The sequence below is a fragment of the Archocentrus centrarchus genome, chromosome 11 (assembly GCF_007364275.1).
Source record: "Archocentrus centrarchus isolate MPI-CPG fArcCen1 chromosome 11, fArcCen1, whole genome shotgun sequence".
Lineage (NCBI taxonomy): Eukaryota > Metazoa > Chordata > Actinopteri > Cichliformes > Cichlidae > Archocentrus > Archocentrus centrarchus.
This window is the reverse complement of record NC_044356.1, coordinates 8,001,011-8,018,774: the sequence shown is the minus strand read 5'-3', so window position 1 is coordinate 8,018,774 and position 17,764 is coordinate 8,001,011. Positions and strand designations below refer to the sequence as shown.

The 17,764-nt window shown below is 42.9% G+C and overlaps 1 pseudogene; it reads left to right on the top strand.

Moving 5' to 3' along the window:
• The first annotated feature begins 10,391 nt into the window (after positions 1-10,391).
• Positions 10,392-17,764, top strand: part of LOC115788038 (cilia- and flagella-associated protein 69-like) — a 31,811-nt pseudogene continuing 24,438 nt past the window's right edge.

Genomic DNA, 17,764 nt, shown 5'->3' with positions numbered 1-17,764 from the left:
TGAAGTCTGCAAAGTTTGATTCTGAAAGACTTTGAGTTGTAATTCCACGTGTGGTCATTAGATGCCCGTTTTCCACCACACTGGAGCTGTTACCCAGCGTAGAACCGCTCCCATGCATTTCCACTAAAAACAGGACTGGTGCTGACACAGCGCTGCTGCTTTGCTGGGCACAAACCTGCAACCAGTCGTGATAAAAGCGGCTACTGCATTAAATGCATTAAAGATTGGCAGCGCACGGGTAATTACCTCAACTTTTGCTAGAAACAGACTTTGCAAAATGTGGCCTGGCACTGAATACAGTGGGGGTTAAAATTATTTGACGACCTGCTGAACTTATGTTTACTCACTTCCAAAGAAATGGATGTTCTATAATTTTAATGGTACTTTTCAACTTATAAATTGATTTATGTCATTGAGTGAAATAAGTATTTGATCCCCAAGCAAAACATGACTGAGTACTTGGAGGAGAAACCCTTGTTGGTGAGAAGGGTGGTAAGGTGTTTCTTGTAGCTCGTCACCAGGTTTGTGCACATCTCAGGAGGGATTGTGGCCCTCTCCTCTTTGCAGAAACTCTAAATCCTTCAGGTTTCTCGGCTGCTGATTGGCAACTTGAAGCTTCAGCTCTCCACAGATTTTCTACAGGATTGAGGTCTGGAGACTGGCCGGGCCACTCCATGACCTTATAGTGCTTCTTTAGCTGCTCCTTTGTTGCCTTGGTGGTATATTTGGGGTCATTTTCATGCTGGAAGACTCATCGATGAAGGTTCTCGTCCAGGATTTTATGGCACATGGCCCCGTCCGTTCAAATGCAGTGAACTTGTCCTGCACCCTAAGCAGAAAAACGGCCCCAAAGCATGATGTTTCCACCTCTGTGCTTAACTGTGGGGATGGTGCTCTTTGGGTCATAGTCGTCCTTTCACTTCCTCCAAACATGGTGGGTTGAGTTGATGCCAAAGAGCTCGATTCTGGTTTTATCTGACCACAGCGCTTTCTCCCAAGCTTTCTCTGAATCATTTAGATGTTCACTGGCAAACTTGAGACGAGCCTGTACCTGTGCCTTCTTGTTCAGGGGGGCATTGCTGATAACATCGCTGATAGTGTGTAATCAGCGGTGTTCTTGGTGACTGTGGACCCAACTGCCTTCAGATCCTTATCAAGGTGCTCCTGTGGCCCCATGAGGCAAGATTCATGGAGCTCCAGACTGAGGGCGATTATTTCAGCAGTTGTCACCTCCTCACTGAGCTTCTTGCCGATGGTCTCATAGTCCATTCCAGCCACGTGCTGGACTACAGTCTTGTCCCGACATCCTTTAACAGCTCTTTGGTCTTTGCCCATGGTGGTGGAGAGGTTGGAATGGAGGAACTGGATTCTGTGGACAGGTGTGCTTTATATGCATGACCAGCTGAGGCCATGAGTATATCTGAGTGATTGATTGATTGACTGATTACAATCAATCAATCAAACTGTGGAAGCCAGAATCCTGGCTGGGCTGTAGGAGATCAAATACTTACTTCACTCAATGAGGCTGAAGGAGCACTAACTCACAGGAAGAATGAAACCTGTTGGGAAGAGATCAGAGAGACATGAGACCGGTTCAAAGCCAGTCTTCACCTGGATCCATGGTTCATATCCAAGAAAATGTAGCTAAAAATATAATATTATTAATAATAATGAACATACATGAACCAAATTCAAGAGAAAAATGTCAAACCTTCAGCTAGAACGAATAAAATTTGCTGAAAGACAGTTTCAGAAATAAATTTGGATCTAACTGGGGGACTGTCATGAACAGCAGGAGCAGTTTGTTCATGTTTTGGAGCAGCGCTGAGCCAGGGTCCAGCAGTTTTTATTCTGTCAAATGAGCGTTTCCTGGACTCTTCTTCACTCACCACCTGCTCCCCCGCTGTAAGCTGACCTGGTGAAGAGGGAAAGGGAGTGAGGGAGAGGAGCTGGTGTCCACCTGCCCACCTCCATGCATGCATCATTGATGGGCATGCATAATTGATGCTGTCCGCTGCCCACAGGTGGAAGCTGCACAATGTCCTCCTCCTCATCCACCCCCTGCAGCCTATAGACAGGCAGACTATAGATCCAGGTCTTCAGGTGAATCATATCCATATCTGCCATCCACCTCGTGATCATGTTCTTACTTTCACTGCTCTTCTTGCGTGGCAGCAGGAATCAGTGTCTGGATTAGTTCTGAGAGCGTTTCCAGGCTTGTTCTCCTCCAGGTGTAAAACACTCAAAGATAAATGAGTCACAGTGCTGGAGCCGCACCCCCGACAGCTGTCCTCGGTTTTGACGCCGGCGGACCGTGGCACCAGAGGGGCGTCCAGAGGAGCGGGACGTTGGTCCAGACCTACCTGCTCACCGGCTCCATGCTCCCTCCACCTTCAGCAGCAGGAAGCAGGGCAGCTAAAACACCCCTGAAGCTGCCTTCACTCGCAACTGCAACCAAAGGGCCCCGGGGGCGAAGCAGCATGGCTCGTCTCAGGTAAGGAAGCCCACACAAGTTCAGGCTGCTGCTAACCATTAAATGAACCTGCTGCTGGCTTATTATACAGTTTATATCATTTGATGGATGAATTGTAGTTGCAGCCATAATGAAGATGAAGCTGATTTTATTTTGTTATTAATGATGTTTAATGAAATATAATTTAAAATCTCCATCTGCAGAGTAACCAGACTGAAGCTGCCCGTCACATGTAGTAAAAAAATAAAATAACTGTTTGAACTTTTGACTGTTTGTAAGATAAAAAAAACCAATCTGATATATTTTCTGATATATTCTGACCGTCACAGTCCCAATAAATAATCAGGACAATAATGAGCAGATTAATTAATAAAAATAACCCAATAATTTAAAAAAATACTTTTTTTTAATATTTATATACCTTTTATATAAATAATGTATGTTCAAGTAGGATCAAGGATTATCCCCTAAACAGAACTTATTGTATAGTCAGCAGAAATCATACAATAATCAAGCAAAATGTAACAAATATACATAAAAAGCAACATTAAGAACATGTTGAGTTATTTAAAAGACCGATGGCAGCGGGGACAAACGAGTTTGAGTCAGTCGGTCATGCACGTTGGTGTGCTCTGTCCACGGCCGGATGAGAGCAACTTCTTCTAATAAAGAGTCACTGTGATCAGTCAAGATAGACTGGGCCTTCCTCACCTTATACAGGTCATTCAGGAGAACATGAGAACACATTCAGTAAATGATTCTCATAAAAGCTGTCAACATGAAAAAGTATGCGATAAAAGTGCGTGTGCTGGTGAGCACCTGCAGGTCACCTATTAACCTCTGTGAGCCTAAAACCCAGGCTTCAGGCTGTGAGAGTGTGCACACACTTTTTTGTGAATCATGCAAAGCTGCTCTAATAGAGTCCAAGAATAAAAATATGCAGCTGGAAGTGCAAATCTGTTTTCTGTCTTGGTCAGATTGTGTCCCTTCTGCCTTTTATCTGTAATGCAGCTACAATTTTATCAGTTACATTCATTTCAATAGTGATGTTAATGCAGATGCAGTGTATAAATGAAAAGATACTTTTGGACAAAACAGGAAGAAAGGCCACGAAACTGCACGATGCTGCTCAGAAATGCTTCTAATCAGGCAGCATGTGAAGGTCCAGATTTCCTCTTCAGGTGCTTCAAGGTGTGGATGCCAGGCTGATTATGAAGGCTTCAGTTATTTACAGCATAAATGCAGTATTGTTGTCCATCAGTCAGGTGAGTATTAATAATATAATAACACAAAGAGTGTATTAAATTCTAATTTCACAGCATTAGCAACACAAACAAAAGGCGTGCTGTAAAGGATCCCAGGATGTCCTGGTGACTCAGTGACCTTCAGTACCCATCATGCATCTGTGACTTTGAAAGTGATTAATCCCACAGTGTGTGTCATCTCCACCATCCCGCCCCCCTTATTCACTTCAGCAAAGTGTCTGACAAAGCGTGGAGGGGACGCTTGACTGGAATTACACTGGAATTGTTTCCTCTCTGAAGTGACCCAGTTTGATGGCTCCATGTGGGGCACTCCGAGCCCCGCGTGCCACAAATCTCAGGTGTGGAAACCGATCTGTGGGTCGATGCAGCGCCCAGTGATGCCACGCTGGCTTCACTCAGAGGAGGGTGAAACCTGAGTGAGACACGGACACACACTTCAGGCTATTAAAGACACACTAACACACCTCCCTCACTGTCCAGCAGAGTATTTGATGGCGTCTGCTCACCCAAGTCGAGCAGGTTTTGAATAACCACCAAATAAATGAGGAGGAGGTTCTGATGTGTGTGTGTGTGTGTGTGTGTGTGTGTGTGTGTGTGTGTGTGTGTTTAATCCTTCTCAGAAACGCTTTTGGGAGCTCTCAGAGCCTGTAACATGGCTGCAGACTGTCGATCTGTTATGAAGCACTTTCCTGAAAACTCTCCTTTTGTCTGTTTCCAGTTTCAGTGAACCGTCCCTCTTCACTGCAAATGAGAACCTCTCCTTCGAGGGACTCTCTGTCAGCCGCCGCCCCAGCGTTTTACAGAGGCGACCTCCGCTGCCTTCGTTCTGTAAGCCATCCTCTCTGCTCCCCTATAAGAACAGCCAGCCTGATCAGTGGGTGCAGAGCTGCGGCCGACCGGCCTATATTCACTTCGCCCACGCCATCCAGCCGAGCTCCAGGCCGAGACCAGCGAGACGACACTCACACAACCCGGCGCTGAGCTCAGAGATGCTGCACGGCGACGTCCGGGCGTCAGATTCTCAGCATCAGGATGAGCCTTTGTCTGTGGTTGGGAAGCCTTGCCTTCTGACCTGCAGTCAGCGCCCGGCTGCTGGTCCAGTTCGGACGCAGCTTCACGTGTTCCTACCCAGTGAGGCGGAAGGAGAGGAGGCAGACAGGGAGTCTGTGGACGAAGGTTTCATGGATGAGCTGGACAGTAAGATAACCTCTCTGAAGCTCCAGCAAGGAGCACCAAAGACAGCTACACCCCACTCACAGCACGAGTGATTGTTGTAATATAAGGACAGTCCTTCTGCATTATTATCTTTTTTACTTAAAGCTCTGTGACTGTGTCCTTAGGATTTGGATCAGATTACTGTGTGGATGAAAATCAGTTTCAGCCGCAGACGGTCCTGTTTCAGCAATAACTGACACAGAGCTCTGACCTCCAACACCTTCAGGATGAGCTGGAATCGAGCGTGAACCAGACCTCACCGCTGAAACATCAGCGCTGAATGTGACCGAGCAGGACGAGGCGTTCAAACCTGCTCTCTGCAGCTTGGTGTCGACATACTTTCATGTTTACAGTCTACTCTCTTCACAAACTACCTGGGAACAAAAAAAAAAAAAACATGCATGAATGATTAAAGTCTCACAGATTAATAAACAGCAAAATAAAATCTCATTGTGGTGGTATGTACTGATGGTTTCATAGCAAAGAATCGTGACCATGACGAGACAATTAGAGGCTCTTTCTTTCAAAACTATAAAACCAATTTTTCAGATTTTACAACTTTTATATTGTAAAGCAAAGACCCTACAATAATACACCCAGTAACTGTCAGAATGCTCGAAGTACAGGTCGAGGAGGAGGATTAGCTGCAATCTTCAATTCCAGCTTATTAATTAATCAAAGACCCAGACAAAGTTTTCATTCTTTTGAAAGCCTGACTCTTAGTCTTGTCCATCCTAATTGGGAAAGTCAAAAACCTGTTTTATTTGTTATTATCTATCGTCCACCTGGTCCCTACTCAGAGTTTCTGTCTGATTTCTCAGACTTTTTATCTGATTTAGTGCTCAGTTCAGATAAAATCATTATAGTGGGTGATTTTAACATCCATGTAGATGCTGAGAATGACAGCCTCAACACTGCATTTAATCTATTGTTAGATTCAATTGGCTTCTCTCAAAATGTAAAGGAGCCCACCCACCACTTTAATCATACTCTGGATCTTGTCCTGACATATGGCATAGAAACTGAAGACTTAACAATATTCCCTGAAAGCCCCCTCCTGTCAGATCATTTCTTAGTAACATTTACATTTACTTTAATGGATTACACAGCAGTGGGGAATAAGTTTTATTACAGTAGAAGTCTTTCTGAAAGTGCTGTAACTAAGTTTAAGGATCTAATTCCTTCATTGTTATGCTCTTCAGTGCCATGTGCCAACACAGTGCAGAGCAGCTACCTAAACTCTGCTCCCAGTGAGGTCGATTATCTCGTCAATAGTTTTACATCCTCACTGCGTACGACTTTGGATACTGTGGCTCCTCTGAAAAGGAAAGCTTCAAATCAGAAGTGCCTGACTCCGTGGTATAATTCACAAACGCACAGCTTAAAGCAGATAACCCGAAAGCTGGAGAGGGAATGGCGTCTCACTAAATTAGAAGATGCTCATTTAGCCTGGAAAACGAGTTTGTTGCTCTATAAAAAAGCCCTCCGTAAAGCTAGGACATCTTACTATTCATCATTAATTGAAGAAAATAAGAACAACCCCAGGTTTGTTTTCAGCACTGTAGCCAGGCTGACAAAGAGTCAGAGCTCTGTAGAGCCGAGTATTCCTTTCACGTTAACTAGTAGTGACTTCATGGATTTCTTTACAAATAAAATTTTAGACATTAGAGAAAAAATTATTCATAACCATCTCAAAGATTATTCTTCATGTTCGGCTGCTTTCAGCACTGCTGGTATTTGTTTAGACTCTTTTGCTCCAGTTGATCTTTCAGAGTTAACTTCAATAGTTACTTCCTCCAAACCAGCAACATGTTTATTAGATCCCATTCCTACTAGACTGTTCAAAGTAGTCTTTCCAATTATTGATGCTTCAATCCTAAAAATGATCAATCTGACTTTATTAGTTGGCTATGTACCACAGGCCTTCAAGGTGGCTGTAATTAAACCTCTGCTTAAAAAGCCATCACTGACCCAGCTGTCTTAGTTAATTATAGGCCAATCTCCAACCTTCCTTTTCTCTCAAAGACTCTTGAAAGAGTAGTTGTAAAACAGCTAACTGATCATCTGCAGAGGAACGGTTTATTTGAAGAGTTTCAGTCAGGTTTCAGAATTCATCACAGTACAGAAACAGCATTAGTGAAGGTTACAAATGATCTTCTTAGAGCCTCTGACAGTGGACTCATCTCTGTGCTTGTCCTGTTGGACCTCAGGGCAGCTTTGATACTGTTGACCATAACATTTTATTACAGAGATTAGAGCATACTATAGGTATTAAAGGTACTGCACTGTGTGTGGTGCAGTATGAACCATACAGTTCATTCTGTGCTCATGTGAAGAACGTACAATATGATTTATACAGTACATTCTGTGCTCATGTGAAGGGAATACATAGAGTGATTCTCAGTGCTGTTTGATGGTCATTTATAATCCAACAGGTTTTCTCTGTATTATTGTAGGGTCTTTACCCACAATACACAGCACCTTGAGGCGACTGTTTGTTGCAAATTGGCGCTATATAAATAAAATTGAATTGAATTGAATTAATCACAACGACCCCCTATGAGCAGCACTTGGTGACAGTGGGAAGGAAAAACTCCCTTTAACAGGAAGAAACCTCCAGCAGAACCAGGCTCAGGGAGGGGCAGTCATCTGCTGTGAGGGGAAGAGAGCCAGAGATTAATAATAACTAATGATTAAATGCAGAGTGGGGTATAAACAGAGTAAAAAGAGGTGAATGAAAAGAAACACTCAGTGGGGGAACCTCCCAGCAGCCTAGGCCTATAGCAGCATAACTAAGGGAGGGTTCAGGGTCACCTGATCCAGCCCTAACTATAAGCTTGATCATAAAGGAAAGTTTTAAGCCTAATCTTAAAAATAGAGAGGGTGTCTGTCTCCTGAATCCAAGTTGGGAGCTGGTTCCACAGAAGAGGGGCCTGAAAGCTGAAGGCTCTGCCTCCCATTCTACTCTTAGTCTTATAGGAACAATATAGATATGAATCATTAAAGTTCATTTTAGCCATCTTTGTGTCATTTTATGTTTTTTACAAGCAATTTAGTTTTTCTGATCAGCGGTCTGCTACAAAGATGTAAAAGTCATGCTGCCGTGTTGATGATGTATTACCACGTCCTGCATCTCAGACAGAAGCTGCCGCCTCGTTCCAGAGCACCAGTGTACGTTTTGAGCTTAGGGCAGTTTTTCAGTATTCAAGTGCTCAAGTTTGTACTTGGTAGTTCACACGGGAGTCTGGACTTCCCGAGGATGAGAGGACACTGCTATTTCACTGTGATTAATATTTACAGGGTATTCACAGCCCAGTAAGCCTAATTACTAGAGTTATTTAAAAAAAAATAGATGATTTTATAGTGTTTTAAGCACTTTGGCAAAATGCTCGGCCATAAAAGAACCATCATTGTGAGATAATGCCATATAAATTATATTAACCTTGTCTTTAGACCTAAAGAACACTTCCCTGACTTTATTCTTATTCATGACCATAATTAGTCATCTTCTAACATCCACAGATTTATACAATCTGCTTCATTGTGTCCAACAAGCTTCATGCAGTTAAACAACAACAGTCACTACAGGATGAATTCACACAGCTCAGCTGCTGACTGAAAAGAAACCAACAGCTCAGATGTTAAAATGATTTTATTTTTACTCTGTAGACTCCCGACACTTACAACAGACAGCTGGTGTTTAGAATACAACTGAATAAATATTAAAAACAGATCATTTGATCATTTCTGCAGCAGGCTTGACATCAGTCTTCAGGATCTTCACGAACAGCATCAACATGCTGCTCCAGACGTTCCTGCTCCCGGTGAAAAGGCTCTCCCTTAGCTGAGTGAAGCTGACACCCCACCCACGTGAAAAATTCCAGCAAATAGACTGAGCGGTTAGTGCTTCGTTTGTGCCGTTAAAACTAGCGTTTGTGCTGCTTTCGTTTTTGCGTTATTATGAATTATAATTTTGGCCGATGACGTCATCATCCCCCCATCATGCTCAAAAAACAAACCAGAGTTTTCTACTTTTTTAGTGCTTCGTTTGTGCTCGTTTGTGCCGATAAAACTAGCGTTTGTGCTGCTTTCGTTTCAGAGATATTAATTATTATTTTGGCCAATAATGTCACCCCCCACCAGCACCACCACCACGTTTTTTCAAAACGTGTGTAAAAATATAGTAAATAATAAAGTTATGTACAACTATTCTCATTAAAAAGCAGGAAAGACCTCAGGCATTTTTCTGTACAACTATTTGCAGACCGAATGTCCTAGGACATTCGGTGTTGTTTCTGTGTTGAGTAATACCAGGGAACTTCAGCACCAAGGACAGCACCATGGACAGATCTTGGTGCTGAAGTTCCTTGGTATCACTCAAATAATTATGAGACTCAAAAAGTGATCATATGTGGTGCCAACATTTGTTTTTATTGCATCTTTGTTTTTGTAAGACCAAATCAAGAGTAAATGAAGAGACTTACACACCAAATAGTTTGTAGTTTTCTTTTTATTACTATCTGTAGTGCACAACTTCATTATTGAAACAGAGACCACACAGCAGGAGGAAAGGAAATGCAGGAGTCACTATGATGACAAACAACATAATGCTAAAAACAGCCGTGAAAATAACAGACTGTCCAATGGTCAACACAAATGACAATATCCATGACAAGGGGAAACATGAAAACACTGCCCTTACAAATGGGACACATGACTAGAACTCAAAATTATACAGTACATTACACTAATTTTTGAACAGGCACCTAGTGAAATAGGGAATAGGACTGTGATGGAATTTGCAGAGATTTGATTTCCATTTTCTATGAATTTTTGTGTGGTGTTCATTGTGAAGAAGTGACTGTGGCCAAATTTTGATTTCAAGATGTCATAATTTCACATTCCTACAGCTATATGACTTGAGAATGGTAACAGCAATACATCAGCGACTGTGAGCGGTGTAGCGCAGCTCGGGCCTTTGTTGACGCTGATAAAGACATTCATAACAGATGTGCCAATATACAGAACTTACTCAAGTTACTAATAGCTGAACAAAGCAAATAAAACACGGGACTAATCGGTATGTAAACACAGCAAAGGTGCGCACATTAGCCAGCTCTTTAAATCCGCCAAACAGCGTCATCCTGTCACTTTAGCAGCTAGCAGGCAGCAGCGGCGCCTCTTTAACACTGACCTGCGTCCGACAGCATGGCTGCCCGCGGTCTTTATTTAACGCCACAACGTCCCAGCGAGATTCCCAGATGTCTTTCTGCTTTTAATTGTTGAATTCGTCTCTCTCTTTTATTGTTGTGGGCAGGGAAATCAATGCGCTGTTGTCACCAGAATACCACTTCCGGTTTTAAAGAGGAAATGGGCGTGCCGCTCTAGATGGGTTTTTGAACTCTGCCGCTCTCCGTACTGCTAAAGGGTAATCATAACAACAGCATCGCGCCGTCAGACTCGGTCAACAAAAACGGAACGAAGAGGAGAGCAGAGGTGGTTGAACAAACACAACAGGTATTTAGAAAAGCGGGCCGATTTATAATGTTTAAAACTCTGTAAGCTGCGAAAGAAAATGCGTTTCTTCATCTACGCGAAGCTCCTCTGAATTTACAAATGGATTCGGGAAAAGTTGCGCACAGAAGAAAGCTGGGAAGCCCTGTGATCGGTCTGAGAGCACCCCAGAAGAGTCAGCACCTTCAGGGGGTGAGCAGTTTAAAAATGTGTCTTCTGGCAGCGTTAGAGTGTAATAACATCTGATGTACGGGTCCTAAATCATCAACAGGTGTTGCTGTTGAAACCTTTATGCGCTCGCCGGCCACCTCATTAGGGACACCTGTTCAGCTGCGCGTTAACGCAACTATCTAATCAGCAAATCACGTTACCAGTTCAGTGTATTTAGGCATGTAGACTCGGTCAGGATGACCTGCTGAAGTTCAAACTGAGCATCAGTGACTTTGAATGTGGCATGGCTGTTGGTGCCAGGTAGGCTGCTTTGAATATTTTAGAACCTGCTCATCTACTGGGATTTTCCCACACCACAATCTCTAGGGATTAGAGAGGATGGTCCCCAAAAGAGAAAATATCCAGTGAGCAGCAGTTCTCTGGGTAAAAATGCTTTATTCATGTCAGAGGTCAGAGGAGAATGGCCAGACTGCTTCAAGCTGATAGGAAGGCAACAGTAAGTCAGATAATAAGAAGTTACAACCAAGATATGCAGAAGAGCATCTGTGAGTGTACAACACGTTGAACCTTGAAGCAGATGGGCTACAGCAGCAGAAGACCACACTGGGTCCACTCCTGTAAGCTAAGAACAGGAAACTGAGCCTCCAATTTGCACAGCTTCACCAAAATTGAACAATTAAAGACTGGAAAAACATTGCCTGGTCTTGTGAGTCTCAGTTTCTGCTGTGACATTCACATGGTAGGGTCAGACATTGGCATAAACTACAGGAAGGCATGTATTAATGGCTCAGGTTGGAGGTGGTGGTGTAATGGTGTGGGGAAGAGTTCCTTGGCACAATTTGGGCCCCTTAATAGTGAATAGAATAGAATAGAATGCCTTTATTTGTGATTATACAGAATGTACAATGAGATTGGATACCAATACAACACCAGCTGAGTGTTGTAAAAACAACACAGCCTACCCGGGTGTTGCTGCTCACCACGTCCATCTCTTTATATACTCGTGTACTGATGGCTGCTTCCCCAGGACAGCGTGCCATGTCACAAAGCTCAGATCATCTCAAACTGGTTTCTTGAACATGAAAAATGAGTTTACTGTACTGAAATGGACCCACAGTCAGATTCACATCATAGATCTGCAGCGTCTGTGTGATGCTGTCATGATGATGAGTTAGGAGTGAGACTCACTATTGCTCCTGTGACATGCACAGTGCTACAGGAAACCTCGTGAGCAAACAACTCTGAATAAATGTATTTTTAATGAATCAGACCCGGTCAGTAAAGAAACTTGTTACAAAATGTCTCTTATAGCCTATGATACAATAAGTGATAAAGTAAAAAAAAAATATTTTCTTCACATGAGATAAATAAGTTATACAAGTTATAATATTACTGATTAGTTAACATGATTTTTTTTCTTTAGTAAAGGGCGTGTTTATTTTGAGTTTATTATATCTCTTAACAATGGTTACCAAAAATAACCTTTTACCACAAAACATGAAGTTAAGCTTAACCATGATGAGTGTTTAAAAGCCAAGAACCCTTAAAAATAAATAGAACACATGATAGAAAATATTCCTTTATTTGTATTTTCCTCAAAGCTCCTGGAATAACTTTGCAGTCTGAACTGTAACCTAAATGTCTCTCCAGGTCAGTGCTAAAAGTCTTGACCTCAGTAAGGTGATTCGTCTTCTTGAAGATCCTTTGACTGTAAGTTAAACTTGAATATATTCCTCTTTTTTCTGCTTTACATGATTTTATGAAATGTATTTAATCCATCTGTTTGTACTAAAGACCAACTTGAAGGAAAGGCACCTTTTTGTCCTGAAGAAACTACTGAAGAAAAGCCAAATTGGCTTCGTATCCTTTCACTTTTTCCTCATATTGTAGACTGTCTTTCCAAGAAGGCCCTCTCTTTTGCTGAGTAATCCCTGTCGGGCGTCACACGCAGCAGCACATTGTCAAATTTTCCCTCATTATGGTCCCACACTGCAGCGCTGGAAATAGATGTGCTTTCACACAGCACGAACACAAAGCCAAACGTTAGTCCCGAGGCTCTAATTTACCGCTGCGTTACTCTTTCTGTCAGTGTTTTCTGTGTTCACAAATAACCTCAGTTATCATGTTGACCCATCACCCCCTCTCTGGGCTTTAGCTCTGTACGAGCCAAAAATATTAAACTTCTTTAACTGTCTGAAGCTTTTAAAGGAGCTGATGGGCATTGCTAAAATACTCAACATCTGTGCCCAGAAGGCGACAGATCATCCTGAATATGTCCCCGTTCTGTGTGAAGCTCTCACGATCTGTCGGTAAGAAACTTTTGCAAGATGACAGCTTAAATTTTAGCTCGCAAGATGATCTGATCATCAGAGCGCTGCTCTTTTCCATCCCAGGCTTCCCTTCCTGAAGGAGAAGGCGTCTGACGAGCTGACCTACGCTCAGGACGTCACGGAGTTTCTCTCTCAGATGGGTAATAAAGGGACATTTTCACAGACTGGCCAATCACAGCTGCTTTATTTACACGCAGGTGGAAACGATGGTTTTCAAACGCATACAGTTTTTATGAATGATTTTGAGGTTTTCACTACATGTCTCATCATCAGTTCTTTCCAAAGCTAATGCTCATAATGATTTTAGAGGGAATCAGTGAAGAGGCAGGGCTTTGTGCAGTTTAACTCAGTCCAGTTTTAGTGTTCTTCCGATGAGAGCGACGCTGACAGTTGTGTTTCTCTCGGCAGGGTGTCTGATGAGGGTGTCCGATGCTGAAGTGAGGCGGTGCGTGGTTGAATGTGTGAAATCGTTCTACGGCTCCGTGGCTCCCAAACAGATGCTCGATGGTACGGACGGTACCAAACGAAAGCCTCGGACTTTCCCCTCTAACAACCGATTTTCTAGACTTTCCCTAAGTGAGGCTCTATCGTGGCGTCCGTGGTGGCATGCTTGTGCTTTTCTTAGTTCTGTTATTTCCTTTTCTCTCCACTTGTTTTCTTCATATGTTCTTTATTAGAATTTGATATAGAAACATAACAGAGCTTACAGATGTGCCCGGTGGTCTACGAGGACGTTCAGGGTTGAGAGTCGAGCCGTGTAATGTTTAGCTTGTATAATGTTTACCAAAATCACCGTCTGAGTTTGTCAGTTTTTGAGCTCATCAGAGCACAAGATGAACAGTCAGCAGATCATTAAAGGGTCATTCCACATAAAATCAGTCAAGTCTGAGAAAGGATCCCAGCGGATCTCCCCAGAATCCAATACATTGTTTTGTACAATAACTGCAGTATTCCATGCAAAGTTTTACTGTCACGTGATGAAGTACATGTGGGGGGTGGGGGGGTTGAAATGTAATGCTTTTACTTCACATTTTTTCCAGCATGAGAGCAGCCTGGCATTTTAAGGGCTGAAAAACACAAAACGACACCACAATCAACCCAGTCCAGGGATCCCAATCTAAAGCCAAACCAATATATAACCAACTTTGAGTATCATGGGATATATCATAGTTTTAAACGGCACCAGTTTAATGATGTAGAGTAAGAGAAATAAGCACTGGTACCCTATTTTTCTAATAATTCACTGGAGAAAAGCTTAAAAAGAGCATTTTGGGTCGACTTTCAGGGGTCATATGACCATGTGGATTCTGTGTCTATCAACACAAGTTATCGCCTTTGAAAAGGCTCATTTTTACCTTTATTTTGACACCAGGTTCATCTTCTAGCCACGATTATTTATTTAAAAGATAAGGAACTACAAAGTGTCAAACTTTGGGCCACTGCTCTGCACTTTGAGGGCCGGTAACAGAAAAAAATCATAGTATTTCCATGACTTCATTAATAATCAGCTGATTCTGAGGGGCTCCAGTGAGAGGCGCTCACAGATTTGTGTTTGTAATCCATCCTGAGTGGAACATAAATGTGTGCACCAGAGTTTCACTGCAATCTATTCAGTCTGGTCATTTATTAAAGCATCAAATAGCTAAAATCCAAAATGTGAACCTCATGAAGGCGTCAGAAGAAAAGTCCTAGTCTGATGATCATGAATATCTGCACAGTGTTTGATGGAAAAATCATCCAATAATTGGTGAGATAGTTTAGTCTGGATTAAAGTTCCAGAAATCCACGTTTAGTCAGATTCTGATTTTTATTTTCCTCCGTTTGTGTTCTTTTGTTCTGTCATGAATTTTGCTTAAAGTTGATTCTTTTTGAGTTATCAGTGTTATATTTTTGTTCCTTGATGTTGACCTAAGAGTCCAAATATGGAGCTTTTAGTAAGTCACATCATTTAAAGTGATAAATCAATAATTAAAAATATGTATGGTTTCCTTCCTGTAGTTATGCCTGACATTTAGGAATTTCTTGCTGTGTTCAATAATGTTTCTGCTGCAGGCCTCCAGCCAACCTCTCCAGGCTACAGGCTGCAGCTGCTGGAGCGCAGTGAGCTGGCTCAGACACTTCTCCTCTCCATGGCCACTCTGGAGAACCAGCCCACCATCAAACTGCAGCTCCTTCAGACCCTTCAGATCCTCTCCAGCGCCTCCGGTCAGTTAATGATGTTACTACAGATCCAGTGAGGGAGGGGAGGAGTCAGTACAGTGACCTCCTTCATTAGAGAAAGTAGCTAGCCCTTAAGAGCATAAATCAGACACACGATGATTATGAGTGTCCCCGTTTCAGTGTCAGCAGGTCACTGGGTTCTTTTATTATTATTCACGTCTACCTTTCATTTTAAAACCGCAGATATGAACTGTTCTTCCATTCTGCTCGCACGGGGAGCAGAGACAGTATGTCTCCACATGACCGCACCCGACCCCCCCGGCCAGGTCCTGTTCCGCTCCTCCGAGATCCTCTGGAACCTGCTGGAGAGAGGCGACGAGGAGGAGGTCGCCGCTCAGCTCGGCAGCCTGGAGTGTGTCCTGTACGAACGTCCTCCTTCCTTTAAGATGCTTCTGAATGTGCCTGATGCAGGGGTGTCTGCAGGATGCTTTAGATGAGGGGGGGGGGGCACAAACCAGTCTGGAGGGGCCCCGTGTAAAAATCTGAAAATTGTGCTTAGAAAACACTGGGCATTATTTTTCAGGTTTTTGTGCAGTGCCCTGATGTAGGTTACACTGCACAAAAGGCTGAAAATTGTAGATTTCAATAACAGTATTATTATTATAAAATATTGCATTTTATAATCAGAAACTTTTCTGCAGTTGTTCCTGAAGGGGACTCCCAAATGGATTCTATTAAAAGCATATAGATCAGCAGTGTCAAACTCATGAGCCACACACAGCCCAACTTGATCTCAGCAGGGGCAGGACTCAGAGACAGGATGAAACTAGACTTCAGCTTTATTTCCTGATAAAAAAGCTGGACGGGACCAGCAGCAAAAGCTAGGTAACTTACTTAAAGTCAGATACGAGCGCACAGACGCCAAAGACAACACAACAATGAACAGAGAAAACCTCAGGGCTTAAATGTAAAAGGGATAATGAGGGGAGTGGAGGCAGCCTGGGAACACAGGTGAGCAGACCGTCAAAATAAAACAGGGAGCAAGACAAACAAAGGAAGCGAGACGAGGAAACAGACACAGACTTGACACAACACACCGGGAAACAGTGGGGAACTAGTGATCACAACATAACCTGTAACACAGGAAGCTCTTAAAAGGAAAACAAAACTCAAATTAAAGTCCAACCTAAAAATCTGGGTCACCACGACAGCAAGAAGGAAATATCTTTAATTATATTAATGAAAAAAATGCACGCTTCCTTGTTTCCCCTTTCTTTAAGTGTAAGGAAGTAAATTCTGAAAATGTTCATTTGAGTCATAGCCAAGATTTGAAAGAGACCCTTTACTTCATTACTTTAAAAATCTGCCCGACAACAACAGGTATTTTTTCCAGTTAAATTATTTTTGATGATAAACAGTGTGATATATGAGCCGGATTCGACCCTTTGATTTATGGTTTGTGTATAATTTGACTCTGTTAGCTGTGTGTTCCTTACACGTCAGGCTCTCACTCCTGATTTTTGTCCTCATTTGTGTGTCAGCTCCCTGAAAGAAGCGTTTTCCCACCTGCTGCTCTCCGGCTGTGGACACTCAGACCTCCAGCTCAGAAACGATCTGCTCGTGATCACCACTCTCGTCGCAGAAAGTCCAGACTCTCAGCTTATTGTGAGTGCGGGGCTGTTAAATTAACAGCAGTGTCTGATGATTTTATACGTTTTTTTTTAAATGTGCAGTGTTTCTGATTTTCAGGAGAGTTTCTTTGCCAAACAGCTCGTGGCTTTCAGCACATTTCCAGAGCGTGAGGCCACTATTTCCTCTAAATTTAACATACATTTGATTATTTATGTGTACAGTTGCACCTTTTGTGAAAATCTTTTTTTTTTTTTATGTTTTAGTGAAAATTCACAACCCTTTGGTCCACAACCTGAAGCTCTCCTACAGTAAGGAAGACCTGAAAATGAAGAAGCTGCTGCTGAATCTGCTGGTTATTATGTCGCGGGACTTGGCCGCCCTGCAGGTCAGTCACACGGTCACCCCGGGAGGTCTTTAAAGTTTGGACAACTTGACTGATGAGTGCGAGCTTTCTTCTCTCAGCTTTATAGAGAAGAACGAGTCATGTTGGCTCTGCTGACGCTCATGAAGCCGCCTGACGCCTCCTCGCCTGAGCTCCAGTCGGGGTCGCGTCGCTGGTCCGCTGCGCAGAGTGAGGAGCTCCAGCTGCAGGCGCTGGCCACGCTCGCCACCGTTGCTCCTCTCATGCTGGACGAGTACATGTCCTGTGAGGGAAACACCTGTCTGCTGCTCCTGCTGGACTGGTGCAGCGGGCAAGGTCAGGAATCTAAAAGGTTAAAGGTCAAATCAGAGTGTATTTGAACTGAACGCTGTCACTGATGCGCTCACCTTCTGTCATTGCCGTGATTTGCTGTGCAACATTTAAACTGTAAACACTTCCTCAAACTCTTCAGCGTCTTTTATCTCTTAAATACATGTTTTTAACGGAACTGTCAGTTTAACTGTTTTCACAGCTTACAAACTAATCAAACCCCAAACTATGAATAAAAAAACACTCTCAAGGATCAGGTGTTTCCTCTGAGAGGGAAAACAGGCACGAGTGGTCACCTGGTTTTTATTTTTAA